We start from the raw sequence: 24834 nt of genomic DNA, 5'->3' as shown, positions 1-24834 counted from the left end.
TGAGTAATACTCCATTGTGTATATGTACCACAGCTTTCTTATCCATTCATCTGCTGATGGACATCTAGGTTGCTTCCACGTCTTGGCTATTATAAACAGTGCTGCGATGAACATTGGGGTACACGTGTCTCTTTCCCTTCTGGTTTCCTCAGTGTGTATGCCCAGTAGTGGGGTTGCTGGATCATAAGGCAGTTCTATTTCCAGTTTTTTAAGGAATCTCCACACTGTTCTCCATAGTGGCTGTACTAGTTTGCATTCCCACCAACAGTGTAAGAGGGTTCCCTTTTCTCCACACCCTCTCCAGCATTTATTATTTGTAGACTTTTGGATCGCAGCCATTCTGACTGGTGTGAAATGGTACCTCATAGTGGTTTTGATTTGCATTTCTCTGATAATGAGTGATGTTGAGCATCTTTTCATGTGTTTGTTAGCCATCTGTATGTCTTTTTTGGAGAAATGTCTATTTAGTTCTTTGGCCCATTTTTTGATTGGGTCGTTTATTTTTCTGGAGTTGAGCTGTAGGAGTTGCTTGTATATTTTTGAGATTAGTTGTTTGTCGGTTGCTTCATTTGCTATTATTTTCTCCCATTCTGAAGGCTGTCTTTTCACCTTGCTAATAGTTTCCTTTGATGTGCAGAAGCTTTTAAGGTTAATTAGGTCCCATTTGTTTATTTTTGCTTTTATTTCCAGTATTCTGGGAGGTGGGTCATAGAGGATCCTGCTGTGATGTATGTCGGAGAGTGTTTTGCCTATGTTCTCCTCTAGGAGTTTTATAGTTTCTGGTCTTACGTTTAGATCTTTAATCCATTTTGAGTTTATTTTTGTGTATGGTGTTAGAAAGTGGTCCAGTTTCATTCTTTTACAAGTGGTTGACCAGATTTCCCAGCACCACTTGTTAAAGAGATTGTCTTTAATCCATTGTATATTCTTGCCTCCTTTGTCGAAGATAAGGTGTCCATATGTGCGTGGATTTATCTCTGGGCTTTCTATTTTATTCCATTGATCAATATTTCTGTCTTTGTGCCAGTACCATACTGTCTTGATAACTGTGGCTTTGTAGTAGAGCCTGAAGTCAGGTAGGTTGATTCCTCCAGTTCCATTCTTCTTTCTCAAGATCGCTTTGGCTATTCGAGGTTTTTTGTATTTCCATACAAATTGTGAAATTATTTGTTCTAGCTCTGTGAAGAATACTGTTGGTAGCTTGATAGGGATTGCGTTGAATCTATAAATTGCTTTGGGTAGTATACTCATTTTCACTATATTGATTCTTCCAATCCATGAACATGGTATATTTCTCCATCTATTAGTGTCCTCTTTGATTTCTTTCACCAGTGTTTTATAGTTTTCTATATATAGGTCTTTAGTTTCTTTAGGTAGATATATTCCTAAGTATTTTATTCTTTCCGTTGCAATGGTGAATGGAATTGTTTCCTTAATTTCTCTTTCTGTTTTCTCATTATTAGTGTATAGGAATGCAAGGGATTTCTGTGTGTTGATTTTATATCCTGCAACTTTACTGTAGTCATTGATTATTTCTAGTAATTTTCTGGTGGACTCTTTAGGGTTTTCTATGTAGAGGATCATGTCATCTGCAAATAGTGAGAGTTTTACTTCTTCTTTTCCAATTTGGATTCCTTTTATTTCTTTTTCTGCTCTGATTGCTGTGGCCAAAACTTCCAAAACTATGTTGAATAGTAATGGTGAAAGTGGGCACCCTTGTCTTGTTCCTGACTTTAGAGGAAATGCTTTCAATTTTTCACCATTGAGGATAATGTTTGCAGTGCGTTTGTCATATATAGCTTTTATTATGTTGAGGCATGTTCCTTCTATTCCTGCTTTCTGGAGAGTTTTTATCATAAATGGATGTTGAATTTTGTCAAAGGCTTTCTCTGCATCTATTGAGATAATCATATGGTTTTTATTTTTCAATTTGTTAATGTGGTGTATTACATTGATTGATTTGCGGATATTGAAGAATCCTTGCATCCCTGGGATAAAGCCCACTTGATCATGGTGTATGATCTTTTTAATGTGTTGTTGGATTCTGATTGCTAGAATTTTGTTAAGGATTTTTGCATCTATGTTCATCAGTGATATTGGCCTGTAGTTTTCTTTTTTTGTGGGATCTTTGTCAGGTTTTGGTATTAGGGTGATGGTGGCCTCATAGAATGAGTTTGGAAGTTTACCTTCCTCTGCAATTTTCTGGAAGAGTTTGAGCAGGATAGGTGTTAGCTCTTCTCTAAATTTTTGGTAGAATTCAGCTGTGAAGCCGTCTGGACCGGGGCTTTTGTTTGCTGGAAGATTTTTGATTACAGTTTCAATTTCCATGCTTGTGATGGGTCTGTTAAGATTTTCTATTTCTTCCTGGTCCAGTTTTGGAAAGTTGTACTTTTCTAAGAATTTGTCCATTTCTTCCACGTTGTCCATTTTATTGGCATATAATTGTTGATAGTAGTCTCTTATGATCCTTTGTATTTCTGTGTTGTCTGTTGTGATCTCTCCATTTTCGTTTCTAATTTTGTTGATTTGATTTTTCTCCCTTTGTTTCTTGATGAGTCTGGCTAATGGTTTGTCAATTTTATTTATCCTTTCAAAGAACCAGCTTTTGGTTTTGTTGATTTTTGCTATGGTCTCTTTTGTTTCTTTTGCTTTTATTTCTGCTCTAATTTTTAAGATTTCTTTCCTTCTACTAACCCTGGGGTTCTTCATTTCTTCCTTTTCTAGTTGCTTTAGGTGTAGAGTTAGGTTATTTATTTGACTTTTTTCTTGTTTCTTGAGGTGTGCCTGTATTGCTATGAACTTTCCCCTTAGGACTGCTTTTACCGTGTCCCACAGGTTTTGGGTTGTTGTGTTTTCATTTTCATTCGTTTCTATGCAAATTTTGATTTCTTTTTTGATTTCTTCTGTGATTTGTTGGTTATTCAGCAGCGTGTTGTTCAGCCTCCATATGTTGGAATTTTTAATAGTTTTTCTCCTGTAATTGAGATCTAATCTTACTGCATTGTGGTCAGAAAAAATGCTTGGAATGATTTCTATTTTTTTGAATTTACCAAGGCTAGCTTTATGACCCAGGATGTGATCTATCCTGGAGAAGGTTCCATGTGCGCTTGAGAAAAAGGTGAAATTCATTGTTTTGGGATGAAATGACCTATAGATATCAATTAGGTCTAACTGGTCTATTGTATCGTTTAAAGTTTGTGTTTCCTTGTTAATTTTCTGTTTAGTTGATCTATCCATAGGTGTGAGTGGGGTATTAAAGTCTCCCACTATTATTGTGTTATTGTTAATTTCTCCTTTCATACTTGTTAGCATTTGTCTTACGTACTGTGGTGCTCCCGTGTTGGGTGCATATATGTTTATAATTGTTATATCTTCTTCTTGGATTGATCCTTTGATCATTATGTAGTGACCTTCTTTGTCTCTTTTCACCGCCTTTGTTTTAAAGTCTATTTTATCTGATATGAGTATTGCTACTCCTGCTTTCTTTTGGTCCCTATTTGCATGGAAAATCTTTTTCCAGCCCTTCACTTTCAGTCTGTATGTGTCCCCTGTTTTGAGGTGGGTCTCTTGTAGACAACATATGTAGGGGTCTTGTTTTTGTATCCATTCAGCCAGTCTTTGTCTTTTGGTTGGGGCATTCAACCCATTTACGTTTAAGGTAATTACTGATAAGTATGTTCCCGTTGCCATTTACTTTATTGTTTTGGGTTCGAGTTTATACACCGTTTTTGTGTTTCCTGTCTAGAGAATATCCTTTAGTATTTGTTGGAGAGCTGGTTTGGTGGTGCAGAATTCTCTCAGCTTTTGCTTGTCTGAAAAGCTTTTGATTTCTCCTTCATACTTGAATGAGATCCTTGCTGGGTACAATAATCTGGGCTGTAGGTTATTTTCTTTCATCATTTTAAGTATGTCTTGCCATTCCCTCCTGGCTTGAAGAGTTTCTATTGAAAGATCAGCTGTTATCCTTATGGGAATTCCCTTGTGTGTTATTTGTTGTTTTTCCCTTGCTGCTTTTAATATTTGTTCTTTGTGTTTGATCTTTGTTAATTTGATTAATATGTGTCTTGGGGTGTTTCTCCTTGGGTTTATCCTGTTTGGTACTCTCTGGGTTTCTTGGACTTGGGTGATTATTTCCTTCCCCATTTTAGGGAAGTTTTCCACTATTATCTCCTCTAGTATTTTCTCATGGTCTTTCTTTTTGTCTTCTTCTTCTGGAACCCCTATGATTCGAATGTTGTAGCGTTTAATATTGTCCTGGAGGTCTCTGAGATTGTCCTCATTTCTTTTAATTCGTTTTTCTTTTATCCTCTCTGATTCATTTATTTCTACCATTCTATCTTCTAATTCACTAATCCTGTCTTCTGCCTCTGTTATTCTACTATTTGTTGCCTCCAGAGTGTTTTTAATTTCACTTATTGCATTATTCATTATATATTGACTCTTTTTTATTTCTTCTAGGTCCTTGTTAAACCTTTCTTGCATCTTCTCAATCCTTGTCTCCAGGCTATTTATCTGTGATTCCATTTTAGTTTCAAGATTTTGGATCAATTTCACTATCATTATTCGGAATTCTTTATCAGGTAGATTCCCTATCTCTTCCTCTTTTGTTTGGTTTGGTGGGCATTTATCCTGTTCCTTTATCTGCTGAGTATTCCTCTGTCTCTTCATCTTGTTTAAATTGCTGAGTTTGGGGTGTCCTTTCTGTATTCTGGCAGTTTGTGGAGTTCTCTTTATTATGGCGTTTCCTCACTATGTGTGGGTTTGTACAGGTGGCTTGTCAAGGTTTCCTGGTTAGGGAAGCTTGTGTCGGTGTTCTGGTGGGTGGAGCTGTATTTCTTCTCTCTCCTTTCGAAGAGTTGGGTTGCTTTTCTGGGTGCCTGATGTCCTCTGCCGGCATTCAGAAGTTGTTTTGTGGAATTTACTCGACGTTTAAATGCTCTTTTGATGAATTTGTGGGGGAGAAAGTGTTCTCCCCGTCCTACTCCTCCGCCATCTTGGCTCCTCCCTCACTTTGACTTTTAAGATATTTTTTCACATTCAATAAATTCAGGCACTTACAAATGAAAGAGCAAGAAAATGTGTCTTCTAAAAATCTGATGGATTGGTGGAGTAACCAGACAGCAAAATGCCGCTCAGTATGTTTTACTTAAAGAAACGGTTATATTTCTCTCTTCTTTTGCAAGATATATAGGGTGTGTGTGGGTTTGGGGTGGTGGGCAGGGAGAGAAGTGTTCAAGAGGAAGGTGCATATAAGTGGTTGTGTTCACTTCAGTCTTATTTCAAACCAAACCAGTATGGTGGTCAGCTGTCAGCCAAAGAGAACAGGGGCAGGAACAGAGCCAATCAAGCTGTGTTAAGTAACCTAATCATTCCATAGAAATCTGTACAGCTCTTGTTCTCTGGCAGTACAGCTGGCAACAGCACAGCAGTAATTTGAGGGGTTTTCTATAGGGTGCTTATGAGTTTGATTTCACTGTTGGCTTCTTGCCATTGCAACCTATACACTGGGTAGTTCTGTTTGTGAGTTACCCAACTATGTGCTTAGATGATAAAGAATTAGATTTTTTTCACTTGGTAGGCATGAAGTCATCTGAGTTTTCACTTTGCCAAATGTGTCTTTTTTTTTCTTCCAAACTCCCCAGGTTAAGAAAAATACATGGTTGTATTGCCAAGACCCTCCCCCTACACTTTGAGCCCTGTATTTCTTTGGAAAACTAAATTCTATTTTCCCCATAATTCATCAAACTGTTTTCTCTGACAACTTAAATCTTTAGAGCCTTTTAAAATACCACTTCTCTCATTTTCTCCCCACTACTCTCCTTTTTTCATACTTTCCCCTTGGCAATCAAAAAATACATATAATTTGCCAAATTTGAAGTAAAAGGGATATAATTCAACTGCTGAGGTTCAAGATGATGTTTTACATGTGACCAAATAAACTTTCCATTACCCAGTTGCACCTTCATATGACTTTCTTGAGATACTCACAAAGGACATAATGTAGTTAAACAGTAATGTTACATAAACAGTTGACACCGTACAGCAAATTCAGGTTTTGCTTTTGGAAACTTCTGGGATTTCTTTTTCCCAATATTTTTGATCTGTGGTTGGTTGAATCTGCATATCCAGAATCCTTAGAGAAGGAGAGCTACCTGTACTTAATTTTGAGTCAATCTCAGCTCCTTCTTATATGCATATATCACTTCATCTTATATAAACCTAACCAACAATACATTCCAAAACTGTTCTCATAATAGACAGTGAACTACCATCACCAGTGTGACCATTTAAAAAACAAAAGCCAAAATTATGGAAGTGGATTTGAAAAGAAAGTAGAAGAAATACAATGAAAATACTTGGACTATACTATAAAGCATGGTGAAGGCGAAGAAGTATTGATCTCTACCCTTTTGGCTCATTGGTATAAAATCAGAAAGTGCTCCTTCTTCATTCTCAAAATATATTAACCTTCAACAGGATGCCCTTTATTTGTTAGCAGATATATACCTCCATGGGCTTCCCAGGTGGCTCAGTGGTTTAAAAAACCCCACATGCCAATGCAGGAGGTGCAGGTTCCATCTCTGGAGAAGGAAATGGCAATCCACTCCAGTATTCTTGCCTGGGAAATCCCATGGACAGAAGAGCCTGGCAGGCTACAGTCCATGGGATCGCAAAAGAGTCAAACATGACTTAGCAACTAAACAGCAACACTGTCCATCTCCATGCCAGGGCCATCACAATCTTCTATTACCGCTTACTTCAGCCAGGATACCCAGTTACTTTCCACAGCTAAGGACAGCAGGAAGTCCTCCCAAATTCCATTTCAAGGAGTCTTTCGTTTTCACTGTATGCACTGGTAGTAGAAGTAGGAAATGTCAAATCCCAGTATCAGAAATTGGTCAAAAGAATGTTATTAAAGCCAGATCTTAAAATGAGATTTCATACCCAAACAACACAACAGGCAGCAGTTAGCTACTATCATACTCTCAATAGTATAATTCAGTCGTATTATAAGGTTGAATTACAGAAGTGGAGTGGCAACCCACTCCAGTATTTTTACCTGGAGAATCCAATGGACAGAGGTGCCTGGTAGGCTACATACAGTCCATGGGGTCACAAGAGTTGGACACAACTTAGCGACTAAACCACCAACCACCACACAAGTCTAAATGGATTTCAGTAAGTTGCCCAATTAATCAAATCACTATCTATAACATGTTTTCTATAAAAATATCCATTCCAAATTCCAAACAACAAACTTGCTGAACTTCCCCCGTTAGTTAGTTCGAAATTGCCTACAAATACATCCCTGTGTATACTTCAAAGAAGCTTTTTGAAATATAGATTTTAAAAATACTTAAAAACAAGTAACTGACTATTAGCCTTTTTAAAGACAGTCATAGGCTTTACTTCCTCATTTACTATATATGAAGTCTGGGATTTTCAAATACAATACTTGAAAGTATACATGAAAAGTGATTATTAGTGGCTATTGTGATTATTAGTGGCTATTAAAACATTGTTAATATGATGACAAGAGCTATAATCATGCCAATCCTATGAATTGTGAGTGATGGGGAAAATACATACAGTCTTATATTGTATATATTATTATGTTCTCCTGAATATAAGTGATTCAGATGCTTTCTAAAAAAGTACACAAAGTTTCTAAGCTGGGGCACTAGGAAAGTTAGCACAACTTCAAGTCAACCCATTTCTATAAAACTTTGAGAGAAATAGCTAAATGCACACTCAACCATCTATGTAACTCAGTACCTTATTTTCATATATGAGCAAGGCTGTGTGGATCCATAAAGATCCCATATGAGCAGACCTTTGAACATCTAGCATCAGAACTTCTTATAAAGCCACCAAATGTACTGCACTGATATGATGCCTAATGATCTTCTAATAAAAGCCAATTTCAAATGATTAAGAAAAAACAAGCTTGCTATAAAAAGGCAAACAATGTTTATAGACAGCCTGAATTCAAAGGAAAGATGGGTGGGCATAAATTATGTGTTTATAAAAAATAACACATGAACTCTTTGGTAAATAGAACAGAATTTCATTTAAGAAACTTGGTTGGAGAAGGCGCAATATTTAGGCTTTGTCCTGAGTTAGCACAAAGCATAACTGAATACACCATTGCTCTCTTATATTTAACACAAATAAGATATTGAGGGGCTTCCCAGTGGCTCAGCAGTAAAGAATCCACCTGCCAAAGTAGGAGATGTGGGTTCAATCTCTAGGTTGGGAAGATCCCCTGGAAATGTAAATGGCAACCCACTCCAGTATTTTTGCCTGGGATATCCTATAGACAAAGTCTATAGGGTCACGAAAGAGTTGGACATGCCTTAGCAACTAAACAACAAAAATACTGAGACTTGTAGAATGAAGTCAGGAGTACTGCCTATAACCAACTGCACTGTGACATTCTCATTCATCTGCTGAGCCTTAAGTCCCACAGCAGCTGATGACTCAGCACTTCCAAACCTTCCTCCTGAGGACGTTGCTAGTAGACACCACATTGCACGTGCTCCTAACTCATTCTTCACCCACCCCTCTCTGCCATCAGTAATCACTTTACCAGTAATTCCTTCAGCCACAGAAGTTGTACATTAAAATCAGAGCCCTGATAACCATCTCTGTCAGTTCTGCTAGAGATGGAAGGTCCACTCATTCAGTTGCACCCATTGGAATAGTTCCTCATTCTGGGTATTGTGCATTCTAAACAACTGTGAGAGTTGGACTATAAAGAAAGCTGAGCGCCGAAGAATTGATGCTTTTGAACTGTGGTGTTGGAGAAGACTCTTGAGAGTCCCTTGGACTGCAAGGAGATCCAACCAGTCCATCCTAAAGGAGATCAGTCCTGGGTGTTCATTGGAAGGACTGATATTGAAGCTCAAACTCCAATACTTTGGCCACCTGATGTGAAGAGTTGAATCATTTGAAAAGACCCTGATGCTTGGAAAGGCTGAAGGCAGGAGGAGAAGGGGACAACAGAGGATGAGATGGCTGGATGGCATCACTGACTCAATGGACATGAGTTTGGGTAGGCTCCGGGAATTGGTGATGGACAGAGAGGCCTGGCAGGCTGCAGTTCGTGGGGTCGCAAAGAGTTGGACACGACTGAAAGACTGAACTAACTGAACTGAACTGAAGCAACTGTGAGGTCTCCACTGAAGAAGCATGCTTAAGTGGTATGTCCTTGTTTGTGTCTGGGCAGAAGTGTCATGTGTGTGTGTCGTGTGTAACACTGTGTGTATTTATCTAAGCACACATTCAAATATTTGAGGCTAAAAGAGCCACATGGAACTGAGTTTATCATTTTCCTCTTGAAGTACATAATATAGACAAATAGCTACAACTAATACATAAGCATTTGATAAAATAAATCATTGTCTTTGTGTGGAGGAACTTACTAATAGGACAATAGGGCCGGCTTCTCGCACATCAGTTGGGATGAGAGGGGAGAACACTGTGTTCTTTCTTTGCACCAAAATAGTAAGTTAGAAAACAAATCTGTCTGGAAAAAAAGTATCACAGGCTGTTCCAGGGGAAGAGCAGCTATGGAAGTTTGAGGTTTCTTATCAAGAAAAACTGATGGCAAGCCTTCATATTAGACTGTATATGTCTATCCACTAAAGTTTTATAGGAATGAGGAAACTTTCTTACCAAGAAAGTTCAGATGAAATGCTGCTCATCAAGAATGACTCTAAAGAAGGTATAACGTTTTCATCAGTGGCTTTAAGAAAACAATTTATAGTGCTTTAAGTGAAATAAGGGTAAGTGCCATCCATTACAATGTACTGCTATGACCTATATGCCTTGAATTATACAAATGACATTTCCTGGGACTTTGCTTTCCCTTAGAAAGGAAAACAGGGAGAAGAATTTTTACATGAGGCATAAGGCAAGAAATGGACATATAAATAACTGCTAGCTCAGTGTAAAAGATCCCTGAAGAAAGGGAAGAAACCCAGGACGTGTGCACATCAAATAAAAATGGAGAATACGGCTATATTTCAGTTCAAACCAATATTCCCTTTTCAGGAATCATCCCCTCTGGCTCACTGCTGACAATGCATAGATAGCATATGAGTGAGATAAGTTCATGAGTAAGATGAAAAGGGATGCTCCACGGTAGGTAAATAAATTTGTTTCCACTGAGATGATTATTCTTACAGTGTGTCACTGCTCTCATGGCATAAACAGGACAAGTGATGACATCCTATAAAATGAAATTCTTATTCCTATAGTCCTGACACCAAGATATATAACTCATTCAAGATATATAACTCATGAATTTTCTTTTGCTCTGAAGCTTTTAGTGAGTTTTTGCTTTTATTGTTGTTCTTGTTTCTTATCTTTAAAAAAAAAAATGCTGTCATCAAATGGGCAATACTGTTAAGAGAGTAGGATGGAAAATGGGACTGTCATTATTTTAGGCTGTTGCTGTTGCTAAGTCACTTCAGTCGTGTCCGACTCTGTGCGACCCCATAGATGGCAGCCCACCAGGCTCCCCCGTCCCTGGGATTCTCCAGGCAAGAACACTGAAGTGAGTTGCCATTTCCTTCTCCAATGCATGAATGTGAAAAGTGAAAGTGAAGTCGCTCAGTCGTGTCTGACTCTTCACGACCCCATGGACTGCAGCCTACCAGGCTCCTCTGTCCATGGGATTTTCTAGGCAAGAGTTCTGGAGTGGGGTGCCATCGCCTTCGCCATATTTTTTTTAGGCTACCTGATCCTATATAAGAATTACATATGTTATTATGTGGGATGCCTGAATATAGCATTTTACTTGAATTATTTAAAGTTAATATCTGCATCATATAATCTCTATGCAATGTCTACATCCTCAAATCAAAGCCCTGTCCCAAACCTCATGTCTTTCAGACCTAACCTAGACAAGAAATAAGGAATCACAAGTCTTTGTACCAACAAATAATTTTTCCAGCTATAATTCATTAGTACCTTATTCCAAAAGCATATGAATACTTACAAGATGGTTAATCCTCATTAAAAACTAAGATTACATGACATAATTACATGTAAATAAGAAAAATGAATTAAACTCTTACCCTTTCCTATGTCGGGCACTAGTTGTGAATCATATATACAATTAGAGTTATATTGCTAAGCTAAAAATATTGGTAAAGATCTAAAAATGACAAACAGTGCCTTTTAAATTAATGTCTTATTAGTTGAGTGAAGTACACTGACAAAGAATAATTTATGCTTATTCAAACTGCACTCGACATCTTCAGGTGTTTCCAAATGAGCTCACAGAAGAGTGATTAAATGCATCTGATAACAAGCCACACATTGCTGAAATTACTTACCGCCTCATTTTATGATTAATTAAACATGTAGATTAAAGTTGCAAAAGAATTTAGATTAATGAGCAAGTTAAGTCTTGCTGATATAAGTGAATTGGGAATTGGATGCTCTGTGGAACTTTATAAACATGCATTTTATAATGAATAAGACAAGGCTACATGCAGAATCGTGGCCACCAGGGCCTTTTGACGATGCAGTCTTTTTTAACATGGTTTGACAGCTTTCAAATAACATTCTTCTATAGGCTTTAAACTTTGGGCTTTGCTGTAAAACACAAGACTACATAACTCATGTACCAGGACTACGATTATTTTCGAGCTCTCCAAGGTAATGACCCCCTGTAGCAGCAGCTGTTCGGATAAAATTACAAGCTCAATTGTTATTTTAATCAGAGATAGTTTTTTAGTTAAAAGCAGTTATGAAAGTTGTAAAATTATGTGACACATCATCAGTACCTTCTCTTCAACACTCTTTTCTCCAAAAGTAAAACCATCCCAAAAAAGTCGTAGCTTTCCAGAGGACTTATTAGTAAAACAAAGAATGCTTAGTCATTCAAAACATATTCAAAGTCATTTATTAGTGAAGTTTCTGTGATAGGAAAGGTAATATTTAAATTTATGATAACTCTTATCAGCTCCAAGATTGTGTCAAAATATCTGCTAGAGTTTGCTGCTGCTTAGTCACTCAGTCGTGTCCGACTCTTTGTGACCCCATAGACTGTAGCTTGGGAGGCTCCTCTGTCCATGGGGATTTTCCAAGCAAGAATACTGGAGTGGGTTGCCATGATCTCCTCCAGGGGATCTTCCCCACCCAGGAATCGAACCAGAGTCTCCTGCATTATAGGCAGATTCTTTACCAGCTGAGCTACCAGGCAAGATTCCACTAGGGTTTGCTGAGTATCCAATTTTTCTCTTTTAAAATCAGCTTTACCTAATCTGTGCCAAAAGCCAAGTTGGACTTTATGATTTTCCAGTGCAAGAGCAATTCAAGTTGTTCACAAAGATATAGTGCATTCTCCATAGGGATATAGAAGTGGCAAGAAACTGAACCAAAGTTACCAAAGTAGATTTTGGTTTAAAACCTATTCCATTTTTATTCTAAGCTTGTAGCACAATATCATTTATTACAACTATAGCATAATGAAACCATTCCTGCAAATTATTTGAATGGATCCAGTCTGCTATCTAAAATGCACCTCTAATTCTTTTCTACTTATTTTCAGACCTTATATATAATTCACTTCTTGGCAAGATGAGATTTTTAGAGTGTTATTTTTTTTTCCTTTTAATTCAGATTTTTCATACTCTAAAGATGTACCAAGAAAACTATGGAATTTTTTACGTAAAGTTCAAAAGGAGCTGCTTCATGACACAGGTAGCAAATTATCATTATTAACCCCACATATTTATCATGTGGACATAATTGCCCATTGGAAGATATATGTGAATGAAAATACAATATTGAGACATAAGTCTGACTATTTTGAAATTTATTAAAAGTATGTAAGCAATCAGAATAAAATAGTGTCCATTTGATTTGTTTATTTCCTTCCAGTGTTAAGTTGATGTCTTTCACCAAGTAATATAAATCACATTTTATCACCACAAAAAGTCTTTTTTTTTAATTTATAAGCTTCTCCTCTTTGCAGCTCAACTTGAATATAACAGTAAGAATTTCTAGGTAGAAATATAGACCCAAACACTTCAAGGATAAATAATAACCTTTTTCTTCACATAAAAATTTAAAATTTTCATTTATACCCTTTAAAAGAAGAAATTTTACAACAAAGTGGTAATATTAGCCTAAAAGATGCTAGTTTAGAGATCTAAAATAATTCTTTTGTGATCATAAAATGTATCTGATCTGTGCCAGAAGGACATAGATTATTCAAACAGCTCAACAAGTCACCAAATTTTAAGGAGCAAGATCTTTCCACTCCAGTCACTGCCATATTATTTCTAGGACCCACAAATTATAAGGTATGTCCTAGAGTTACTAACAATTAAATAGAATTGTGTCATTACTGTGGCATTTTAATACAAGAAGATACATTTATTTTCCCATGAAAGCAATATATGTAAAATACTGAATATATTTAGCTATTATACGTACTTATTATTAGCCTGTTTTAAGTGTTATTATAAATACTTTATACAGTTTACCAACATAGATTACATAAATTTACTGGTTATTTAAAGTTAGGAGTTATATGTTTAGCTTTAATACCAAAATAGGTACTTTATATTCAAATTCTGAATAAACGGGCAATTTAAAATATCACAAATCAGCTGTAATGCACTATAAGAATTCCTAACCATTATTTCATTAAATCAAGATGGCAATTTATTGTAAAACATTTTCTTTTATTTCTCAACGCATAGTTATGTGTTCATAGCTATGAACCTTGCATCTCTACAAAGTGATTATTTTCTTCATTTCATCCAGTTTGAAAAAAAGTATAAAAATACTCACCAGAAACTAAAATTAGATGACTAAACTCATTTTCACATGTGATTGGGCCCAGGTTTGTCAAGATGAACTACGAATGCATTAATATCCACAATACTGCCAAATGTTGAATTATTAATATTGTCGGGTCCTTGGTCTCAGTTCATGCCCTGTTGAGGAGTTTTGTGACATTCATCAAAACTCAGCCTCTCAACATGTTTACAAGTATCCTGGAGGCAACATGTCTTAAACTAAAACTAAGGTCATTTTCAACCACACAAACTGTCATCAATGCCAGACTAAGACTCATAAATGCAAAGAACTAGTCTATAGTGAAAACAGCAGATGAAATCAGGTGCCACCACATGCCAGATCCTTGCCAACTCAGCACCGAGAAGTTGAGATACCAGGTAGATGATTAAAGGCGGTTCTTCATTTGGAAGGATTAGCAAGCATTATGCACTATACCTATGAGTAGTATATGTCAAGGAGAAGGCAATGGCACCCCACTCCAGTACTCTTGCCTGGAAAAACCCATGGACAGAGGAGCCTTGTAGGCTGCAGTCCATGGGGTCGCGAAGAGTCGGACACAACTGAGAGACTTCACTTTCACTTTTCACTTTCCTGCATTGGAGAAGGAAATGGCAACCCACTGCAGTGTTCTTGCCTGGAGAATCCCAGGGATGGGGAAGCCTGGTGGTGGGCTACTGTCTATGGGGTCGCACAGAGTCGGACATGATTCAAGCAACTTAGCAGCAGAAGCAGCAGCAGCAGTATATGTCAATGTAAGTATTCAACAGCCAAAAACAGTGCTGAAAATTGACTCCAAGACTACTACAGCTTATCAATTTTTATTCTACTGACTGCAAATTCTTTAGCTGTCTTAACCAAGCATGGAGTTGGCTAACTGGAAGAGTCCAGAATTTTTCCTTCAGTGGAAAAAAAAAAAAGTTATTCTGTTTCAATTATTCTAAAACTCCTTTTAAAATCCATGTATCCAAAAATTTTTGTAAGTGCACATTAATAATGGTCTTTTATAAACCAACTGGAGATTTAAAGTATGATTATTTTTTAAAAGTCAAAAGTTTCTAAACTTTACTCTGTACCTTATCTTATATGATTTCCATGATGGGAAATTGACATCAAACTGATTTTATTCTTAAAACAAATAACTCAAAAGAATACAAGTGGTTTCCAGACTTGGAAAACTTTAGAATTTCTGATACTCATCTTTCCAATCTTTCACTCAGTAGATATATTCCCTATAAATAGAAACATTTCTGAAAAATACTGAACTGTGGTTGTAAAATTGTTTCATTTGTATGTAAAGTTAGCCAATAATTCTAATAGTTATAAACATAAGTTAAAACTAAAAGATGCAAAGAAATTAGGTGTTAAAGTTTCCTAAGGTCTTAAAATTAGACCACAAAAATACAATTCAATCCTCATTTGCCATGGAAATAGGAAATAAATGGGAACATTAGTTATACTCATAAATTATATATTATACCTGGGCTCTTATACAAAGTGATGAGGGGTCACAAAGTCCTTCTTGAAGCATTTCTCTTTCCTCATCAGAAGATATAGAAAGTCTAAAAAGAAGAAACTAATAGTTATTGGACCCACTATCTGCCAGACATAAAATAAATTTATTCTATGCATCATATAATCTTCCCAACAACCACACCCATTTTACAGATGAAGGAACTGAGTCTCAGATAAGTTAAGCAATTTTCCAGAATTACACCAAGTGGCAGAGATAAGAGTGAAGCCCTAGTGAACCCAGCTCCAAGGTCCATTTGTTCCTTCTATTATGGTTATTTATTGCCCATAGTGTTTTTTGTATTTATGCTGTTCTCTACTATCTAAGATTTCTTTTTGCTTCTCAGTTCATCTATTTCTGCCACCTCCTTCCAAGGTTCACTTATTCCAAAAAGTATAGTGTTCTCTCAGCACTTTGTTTAAAAGCCTCTATTATAACAATTCAAGTTATACTGATTCACACAATACACATTTATGTAATGCTACCAATATTATCGCCTGTATTCAGCAAGGTGTTGAAGGTTTCACAAAATGGTTTCATTGACACACTATAATAAAACTCTCTTACTCTCCATTCTATACTTCTCTAGCCTTTCTCACCTTCATAATAACTTTAGTAGTAGAAGTATTTACTAGTGTTATTATCATTATTACATATTATCAACCAACCACCTTTTGCTTTCATGCTGCTCTCTGGAACTCTCCACTTTCATTCTGCTCAAATGTTCTCATACCACTAAGCCTTCCTAATCAACCTTCCTTCTCTTTCCTTCCTAATCAAGAATTCTACTCTTAAATATTTCCTAGAAGATGTAAGGTATTTTCGATTATTCATTTATGCAACAAAATATAAGCATTTACTATATGCTGGAAACTTAAGAATAGGTAAATAAGATAGACCTCATTTGTCTAAGAACTTATAATCTATGACAGACTACAAACAAGTAAACCAAAATTTATAATGTAGATCCATGTCATAATGGAAGTACATTTAAAGTGATATGAGTACAAAGAATAAAGAGTAACATTCATCCGGAAGGCTTCATATAGAAGGTGGTATATAAAGTTAAGTTGCATTATTGAACAGGATGCAGGTGGAGAAATGACAATAGTAATGATCATTAGTACTTTTTATGTGTGAAGCACTCAATATACTGAATGTTTAATATATATCATATATTTATTCACATATGTGGAGACTTCTGTCTCTGACAAAGATAGACTAAAAGGGACTAGATTTATCCTTCTGGGTTAAACAACTAGAAAAAAAATAATTGGATGAAATACATAGACAACAGTTTTCAGAAACTAGACATCAAGCAATGAAGAACAGTGATTCCTGAGAAAGGAAAAACAAATGAGGTCTTCCCTACAGTTGTCCAAGCTTACTGCCTCAAGAAATTACTAACTTCAGTATACAGAGGCAGAGCCTAATGGTCTAAGAAAATGAAGCTGGGAGTCTAGCGAGGCCAAGGTGGATATAGTTGATAAGGTAGAGTAACAGAGGAGAGGGACCTGCACACAGACTTCCAGAGGTCTGGAAGAGAATCCCTCACAATTACTGATAAGCACACGTGTGTGAGGAAACCAACCAAGGTTAGAAAAATATATAATCAATCCCCAGAGCTCACACAAATCCAGGAATAATTCAATTTCCCATCATCAAAGTGTAAAACTTCATAATGCCAGGACACTGGATAGAATACTCATAAGAGTATTGCCTCAGCAATGTAAAACTTTGCCCTAAAGAAGGTGCTGGTTCCAACTGACAGTGATTATAAGCAAGTACTGAAAGGATCAAACTGTTTCCAAGTATATTAACTACATACCGGAAAAAATCCAAAAATATTTATAGAAATACTGAAAGATTCAGGACCTGACAAGGTAAAATTTACACAATTTCTGGCATCCAATAAAATATCATCAGTATGAAAAGAAGCAGAAAAATACCACTCATTATGAAGAGAAAAAGCAATCAATTGAAATATATCCAGAAATGACACAGATGATAGAATTAGTATACAGGTATTAAAATAGTTATTAGTTGCATCTTATCTGTCCATGAAGCTAAAGTAAATACTAACCATACTAAGTAGAGATCTTGAATATGTAATAAAGACTCAACTGTAACTTCTAGATATAAAAGAAATACGTCTGGGATGAAAAATCATGGGAGAAGAATTAAAAGCAGATTCAACACTGAAGGACAAAGACAAAGTGAACTTCAAGACTTATCTACAGAAACAATCTAAAATGAAACTGAACGGGAGGTGAAAAACAAAATGTGAACAGGATCAGTGAACTGAAGAACAACTTCAAGCCTCCTAAAACATGTGTAATTGGATTCCACAAAGAATAGGAGTGAATAAAAAGTTCTGAAGTAATAATGGCTGAAAATTTTTCAGATGTGACAAAAACAATAAACCTACAGATACAAGAATCTCAGAAAATCCAAGCTCAACACACATTAAGAAAACTACACTAAGGCACGTAGCAATAATGTTGCTTACAATTGATGACAAAGAGAAAATCTTACAAGCAGCCAGAGGAAATGACACCAAAGAAACATAATAAAAATTACAGCAGACAGCTTTTTGAAAACAATATAAGCTAAAAGACAATGGATCAGTATTTTAAGATGATTGAACCACAAAAAGTTAATCTAATAGTCTATAGTTAGCAAAATAAAGTTTTCATGAATATAAAAGGTGATGAAAAATCACCATCTCACCAGCAGACATATCCTACAAGAAATATTAAAGAGGTCTTTCAAGCAGAAGGTAACTGACAAATAGAAATCTGAATCTATGCAAAGAGAAAAGAGAACACAACATGGTAAACATCTGGGTAAATACTAAAGACTTTATTTTTTAATATCTTTAAAATATTGACTATTCAAAACAAAAATAACTATCTTTAGATTTATAACATATGTAGAAGTAATATGTAAGACAATGATTGCACAGAGGCATCTTTTCTTAGCCTTTTGACTAAGATCAAGTGTAACAGTTGCACAGAGGCTGGGAAGAAAAATTTGGAAGTATGTTATTATAAGATTCTCATCCTGTCTGTCCTGTGAGATATTACTTGAGGTAAGACTATGATAAGTTGTATGCTGCTGCTGCTGCTAAGTCGCTTCAGTCGTGTCCTTCTCTGTGTGACCCCATAGACGGCAGCCCATCAGGCTCCCCGTCCCTGGGATTCTCCAGGCAAGAACACTGGAGTGGGCTGCCATTTCCTTCTCCAATGCATGAAAGTGAAAAGTGAAAGTGAAGTCGCTCAATCGTGTCCGACTCTTCACGACCCCATGTTCTGCAGCCTACCAGGCTCCTCCGTCCATGGGATTTTCCAGGCAAGAGTACTGGAGTGGGCTGCCATTGCCTTCTCCAGATAAGTTGTATAGGATTGCTATAAAAAAATTTATTAAAAATGTTAAATTTCATTTAAAACCCCTTACTGGCTTATTAATTCCATTTTAATTGTATTTTATAAATACTAAAGCAACTACTAAAATACAATTAAAAATCGAATTAATAAGCCAATAAGGGATTTTAAATGAAATTTAACATTTTTAATAAATTTTTTAAAAAAAAAGAAGAAAAGGGGGAAAGGTGATGATGACAGGTGGTACAAATAAGAAACAAAGGTATATCTTATATTTAAACTCAACCATGTCCATAGTCTCATTAGATGTAAATAAACACCCAAATTAAAAGGGAGAGATTGTCATACTGGATAAAAAGCAAGACTCAACTTCATGCAGGCTATACAAAATCCATTTTTAAAATGAAGACACAAGACTATAAAAGTTAAAGGATGGAAAATACATCCCATAGTACCACTAATAAAAAGAAAGCTGCCGTGGCTATAAGACAAAGCATATTTCAAAGCAAAGAATATTACTATGGATAAAGGGATTCTTATACAATGGTAATGGGGTAAACTCATTAGGAGGCCATAATGACTCTAAAAATGTATCCACCTAATAGAGCTTCAAAATACAAGGAAGAAAAACTAATAAAATGTCAGGAAGAAATTTCATCAGAGTTCTCAGAATCTCTCTCCCTGCATGAATGATAGAACACATAGACCAAAAAAATCAGTAAGGATATTGAAGAGACTGGGGCAACACTTTCAACCAGCTTTATCCAGTTTACATTAATAGAATTTGCCAACCAACAAAAAAACTAGGAATTCAGCAACAGAAAGACAGCTGGAAAATATAAAAATATTAGAAAATAACACTTCTAAATGACACAGAAATCAAAGGAGAAATCAAAAGGGAAACTAGAAAGTCTTTTGAATTGAATAAAAATGTAAATACCACATATTAAAATTTATGAAACACGGCTAAAGCATTACTTAGAAATAAATTTTATAGCACTAAAACCCATATTGAAAAAGGGGGTCTCAAATCAGTGATCTCAGCTTTTACCTTAAGAAACTAGAAAAATAAGAGCAACTGAAACCTAAAGTATGAAGAAAAAAATGAAATAATAAGACCAGAAACAGAAATCAATAGAAAACAGGAAAGCGATATTATGTTTGCTGTTATATTTACATTCTCCTATCATAAATGAGAGGTAATATCACCATATATTCATAAAGTACGTACCTTAGATGAGACAGATAACCTAAATAGCCCTATACCTATTTTTAAAACTTGAATTTGTAGTTAAAAACCTTCCCAGAAAGAAAACTCCAAGCCCCATATGGTTTCGTTAGTGAAGTCTCTCACGTATTTAAAAAGTAATAATACCTATTGTATACAAACTCTTCCAGAAAACTGAATAGAAGCTAACACCTCCCATCTCATTCTACGAGGCTACAGTAATCAAGTAATTAGGATAATAGCATAAAAAATAGACAAATAAATCAATGGAACAGAGCAGAGACTCCAGAAATAAACCTCTACATATATGGACAACATATTTTCAACAAAAGTGCCAAAGCAATTTAATGGGGAAAAAGAAAACCTTTTCAGACAATGGCACTAGAAAACTTGGATAGCCATAAGCAAAAATATAAACCTGAAATCGCATCTCACCCTATTACAAAAATAAAACAAATCTTAGACCTAAATTAAAATCTAAAACTATAAAACTTCTAATGAAATGCTTAGAAAAAAAATCTTGGCAACTTTTGGTTTTGCAAAACTTTCTCAAATGTGACACAGAAAGTATGAAATACAAAAGAGAAGCAATAATTGGACTTTATCAAAATTTAAAACACTGGCTCTTCAAATGACACTTAAGAGGCAAGCCACAGACCAGTAAAAAAAATACACAAAACATGTATCTGACAAATAACTCATATTTTTGAAAAAATTAAAAAGCTATTACAACTCAATAAAAAAAGACAACCCCAGTTTAAAAAAAGAACAGTAGAAGATTTAAAAGACACTTCAACAAAGTAGATACATGGATGACAGAAAGGCACATGAAGAAAGCTCAACATCATCAGTCATTAGGGAAATAAAAATTAAAATCACAGCGAATCACCCACTACAGACCACTTGAATAGCTAAAATTGAAGACTAAACATACAAAGTGTCAAGAATGTGGGACAGCTGGAACTCTTACACGTTGCTAGTAGGAATGTAAAATGGTAAACCACTTTGGAAAAATCAGCAGTTATTATAAAGTTAAACATGCACCTATGTAACCTAATTATTCCATTCCTAGGTATTTATACAAAAGAAATGAAAAAACATGTTCGCCTAAAGACAAATGTTCAAAGCAGCTTCATTTGTAACAGCCAAAAACTAGAAAGAACCTAAATGGATAATCAAATTGTGGTATCTACTTACAATGAAATACTAATCCTCAATTTTAAAAATAAATTATTGACATGCACATGAGTGAATCTCAAAATAATCATGCTGAATGAAAGAAACTAGACCAAAAAATTGTATATAATGTATGATTCCAATTACATAAAACAAAAATTTTAATGCAATCTATAATGGCAACAGACCAGTGATTGCCTAGGGATGAGGCTGAAAACAGATCAAGGATGGGTAGAGTAAGGGACTTTGAAGGGGCATTAAGAAACCATAGGATTATGTATATGTAAATTATCTTGACTGCGGAAATGGCTTGACTGGTGTATACATATATCAAAACATCAAATTATACTCTAAATATATTAAGTTTATTATATGCCAATTATATCTCAAGTTGGACACGACTGAGCAACTTCACTTTCAAAGCTGTTAAAAAAAAAAAAAAAAACATGCAGTAGGTAATAGGTAATATTCTCACTTTACAGATGAGCATGCTAAGGTTCCAAGAGGTTACATGATTTGCCTAAGATCACAGCTAGTACACAGCAGTATCCAGGGGTGGCAGGTATTCCACACGCTATATTTTTAATCTAATACGTATTATCTACTACAGTTCTGGTTCACAGAAGGCACTCAAAAGTTGTTTTGGAGTTTTAAAATATAAAGACATATAAAAAGCTTAAGATGTGGAAAAGTAACAGACTTTAACTTTCCCATAGGATACATAAATTTTTAAGATTTTTAACCCAAAATATCTCAATTCATAGAATGTAAGAGAGCATGTCTGTAATTCATTCGAAAAGCGTTTCAATGAAACCTATTAGGCAATACATAAAATGAACAGCTTGATAGGTACAAGTGAGACAGAAACTTAAGTCATACACAGGTTATGAAAGAGGGCCCTTTGATGACGAACTGGCAAGGGGCTCGGTGTGTCAGCAGGCTAAGGTACATACAGTACATACAACTGAATGCATATGAATGGAGAAGAACAACTCCTGCAGGTCTCCCAGGAGAAACACTGAGCAAAACATTTCCTAGACGGGAATTACTAGGTTTTGTAACAGTTACTTTTTTTCCTTATATATATATATATGTATATGTATATTTCATCTCTTCCCATAATAGATCATAAATTCCTGATGACTAACTCTTCATTCACCATTTTAAATTCCACCTCATATCCAGAAGAATCCTGAATTCATATACTTATTGAGTGAATGAATAAATGAATTAATGCATGTTAGTATTAGTCTGAATACAAGACAATGAGAATGATAGAATCCTTTTCAAAATCAGCTTGACTTTATTCCATTTTCTTGAAAAAGTTTATTTTAAAAATCTTATTTCAGTCTCTTTTCTTAGTCATGAATGTATTTTTCTGCACTCTTTCCTTTTCCCTTGAAAGAGACAAGTAGAAAGGACCTATACCCAAAGCATAATATTTCCTTTGACTACACCTTCTGTGGAGGACAGAATGTAGCAATATAACAAGGGAGTTGTAGTCATCATTTTATTTGAGAGAGTTTTAAAAGTAACCAGACTCTGTGCACACCTGTTTTATTCCTCACAGATGTCATGTATTAATCTCTATGTGAAAGCCACCTGATAGGAATGCCATAATTCTCAGTATCTTCACTCTTCTCACTCATGGTAGTCAAGTTTTACTTTATGTCCCTGAAATCAACAAGGCCCTGCCTGTATACTTGAGTCCCTAGTATTAACATCTTCTGTGTTTAGGCTATGCCTTTAAATTACCAAGTGATTTCAAGTATATTCTCATTCATTTAAAAACACATCTTCCTTCCAGGCCTCCATGGGAAGAAAAAGTATCCTCAATTTTCAGTGGGGATCTAACCAATGAGATGCAAGGGATTTGAGCATTGACATGAGATCATTAGCATGATATTTTCCCTCTGCCTTTTCAAAAATTCAGTGCTGAGAACAGGGAACAGGGAAAAGCAATGAGTAATTTTGACCCCTTTCTTTTCCTCATGCTCCCCCCATCAGATATAACCCAGCCATCTTACTAACACCACATTAACAAAGTCTCTTCTATTTCTAACATTCTGTTCTCAAAATACCTACTCTTGTTTAAACCTCTTACCTCCTGCCTAAACTATCTAACAAGGTGTTTCCCTAGTTAAAGTCTTTTCTTTCCCCCTTTAATCAACTCTACAAACTGCTGGCTGAACTAACTTCTCAAAAGCAAAGCTCTTGCCATACCCCTCAGCTATTTGGATTGATGGCTCTCTCAAATCTACCAAATGCCTTAGCTTACCATTATGTGCCACAATGATATAATCACACTAAATTTTCTAGCTTATGCATACCCTTTACCTCAGTCGAACTGGATTTCTCATTATTCCCTATCCCATACTTCCCTGTTTCCTTCCATCTCTCCCCTACCCATGTTTGTGCCAGTTCTCTCACTAACAAGATGCACCTGTCTCTTCATCCCCTATTCCACTGATAAAATTCAATTCAGCGTTCAAAGACTATCAGAAAGTCTGCTTCCTAAGTTAAGGTCCTTTTTCTTAAAGGGATTATCTTCAATTCTTTCAAACTCCCTAGAGGACAATTTTTTTTTTATTAAGGCATAAAGAATAACATATCTCCTCTGTTTGTCTTCTCTGCAATAATCAGTGCAACTTACTTAACATTTATTAATTCCTTTGAGCCACACACCGATTTAGACACAGGGACACAAAAAAAGAATAAGAACGTTCAATAATTATGTCTAGATTCTAAGGTTCTTAATAGCAGAAACTCCATACATTTGCATTTGTTTCCAATGCAGCATCTAATTTTCTGTTTTGAATACACTCAGTACCCAGTATATATTTATGGAGTTGAATTAATTTCCAAGAGAAGCTAAACACTCTCCTTGGAAGAAAATATTTGCTACCAAGAAAAGGATTTACCATAAGTGCAAAACAGATTTGCTGCTGTTCAGTTGCTCAGTTGTGTCTAACTCTTTGCAACCCCATGAACTGCAACACACCAGACTTCCTGTACTTTACTGTCTCCTGGAGTTTTCTCAAACTCATGTCCATTGAGTCCGTGATGCCATCCAACCATCTCATCCTCTGTTGCCCCCTTCTCCTCCTGCCCCTAGTCTTTCCCAGCAACAGGGTCTTTTCCAATGAGTCAGCTCTTCGCATCAGGTGTCCAAAGGACTGGAGCTTCAGCTTCAGCATCAGTCCTTCCAGTGAATATTCAGGGTTGATTTCTTTTAGGATTGACTGGTTTGATCTCCTTTAAAGAGTTTTCAGAGGGCAACTTGGACATCACATTGACCACTGTTATACCATCTAATGTGAAGACTCTAATGGCTCAGATCACTCTTTGCTGCTGCTGAGTCACTTCAGTTGTGTCCGACTCTGTGCGACCCCATAGACAGCAGCCCACCAGGATGCCCCATCCCTGGGATTCTCCAGGCAAGAACACTGGAGTGGGTTGCCATTTCCTTCTCCAATGCATGAAAGTGAAAAGTGAAAGTGAAGTCGCTCAGTCGTGTCCGACTCTTAGTGACCCCATGGACTGCAGCCCACCAGGCTCCTCCGTCCATGGGATTTTCCAGGCAGGAGTACTGGATTTGGGTGCCATTGCCTTCTCCGGATCACTCTTTACTAACAAGATACTTAACTACAAGATGCTAACTTGTAAGTAGGCCAGACTGCTTCAAATGATAGATTCTCAGATGGTCAGAGCTT

The 24834-nt window shown here is 36.0% G+C and overlaps 1 protein-coding gene across 12 annotated transcripts in view; it reads right to left on the bottom strand.

Moving 5' to 3' along the window:
* SOX6 (SRY-box transcription factor 6) overlaps window positions 1-24834 on the bottom strand; it is an 843047-nt gene that overhangs the window by 542687 nt on the left and 275526 nt on the right. For 7 of the 12 annotated variants that reach the window (XM_061440698.1, XM_061440700.1, XM_061440695.1 and 4 more), the window contains 2 exons: window positions 15302-15383; window positions 13816-13961 (listed from right to left, as the gene is read on the bottom strand). The exons of 4 other annotated variants lie outside the window; for them this stretch is intronic. The gene's annotated coding sequence lies outside the window, so the exon portion shown is untranslated. The remainder of the gene's footprint in view (window positions 1-13815; window positions 13962-15301; window positions 15384-24834) is intronic. One more of the 12 variants, XM_061440696.1, reaches the window with a different exon arrangement.

This window comes from Bos javanicus, chromosome 15 (assembly GCF_032452875.1).
Source record: "Bos javanicus breed banteng chromosome 15, ARS-OSU_banteng_1.0, whole genome shotgun sequence".
In the NCBI taxonomy this organism is placed as follows: Eukaryota; Metazoa; Chordata; class Mammalia; order Artiodactyla; family Bovidae; genus Bos; species Bos javanicus.
The sequence above is the reverse complement of the archived record's forward strand: the minus strand, read 5'-3'. Positions and strand labels throughout refer to the sequence as shown.